Source organism: Penaeus monodon, chromosome 33 (assembly GCF_015228065.2).
Source record: "Penaeus monodon isolate SGIC_2016 chromosome 33, NSTDA_Pmon_1, whole genome shotgun sequence".
Taxonomy (NCBI): Eukaryota; Metazoa; Arthropoda; class Malacostraca; order Decapoda; family Penaeidae; genus Penaeus; species Penaeus monodon.
The window spans coordinates 31,282,380-31,283,023 of record NC_051418.1 but is presented as its reverse complement, the minus strand read 5'-3'; the positions used below and the strand labels follow the sequence as shown (position 1 = coordinate 31,283,023).

At 35.7% G+C, this 644-nt stretch overlaps 1 protein-coding gene across 1 annotated transcript in view; it reads left to right on the top strand.

Moving 5' to 3' along the window:
- Positions 1-644, top strand: part of LOC119594380 (C-Jun-amino-terminal kinase-interacting protein 4-like) — a gene marked incomplete in the record, with an annotated part of 97,279 nt that overhangs the window by 73,343 nt on the left and 23,292 nt on the right.

Sequence of the window (644 nt, the reverse complement as noted above, 5' to 3'; positions counted from 1 at the left end):
GTATTTTCAGTCACAAAGCTAGATTAATTTGGTAACCAAGAGTATTGTGAGGCCATTGGTTCCAATTCTTGAGTGTTGAGTACTGAAAGCTAGCAGTGCAGCTAGTTGATGGGGCAGTGACAAGTCCGCATCATCCAGGAGAGTGGAGGAATCAACAGATTCCAAAGTTTGTTCATAGTATCTGCTGTTATTGCAAGGGTAGACTACAAATTAAACAATAAGTTTAAGTGAACCTTCATTACTTTAAACTTCTTATATTGTTTCTTTCTCTCATTATTTGCATGTTGTTGTTTCTCTCTTTTTTTCTCTCTTCTTTTCAAGTATAAAGATTAAGTTCTAAATTAAAATTGTGTGTATCACATGTTATTAAGTGGAATGCCAAATATTTTTTTAATTGAATTTTTCAGAATAGAATTATAGATTATCCCATATTATTTCCACTTATTTCCCTCATGCCTGATTAAAATATATAATTGAAGATCTCTAAATAATCAGTATTGCCATAACCTGAGCCCAGCATGCGGCCTGTCCCAGTAAAGAATCCAGCACTTGCACTCCCACTAACCAAGGCACACCACCCAGTGACGTGCACAGATAAATCATGTTGTTGTTTGTTTGTTTTTTTCCCTACTCCTTGTCCGTGG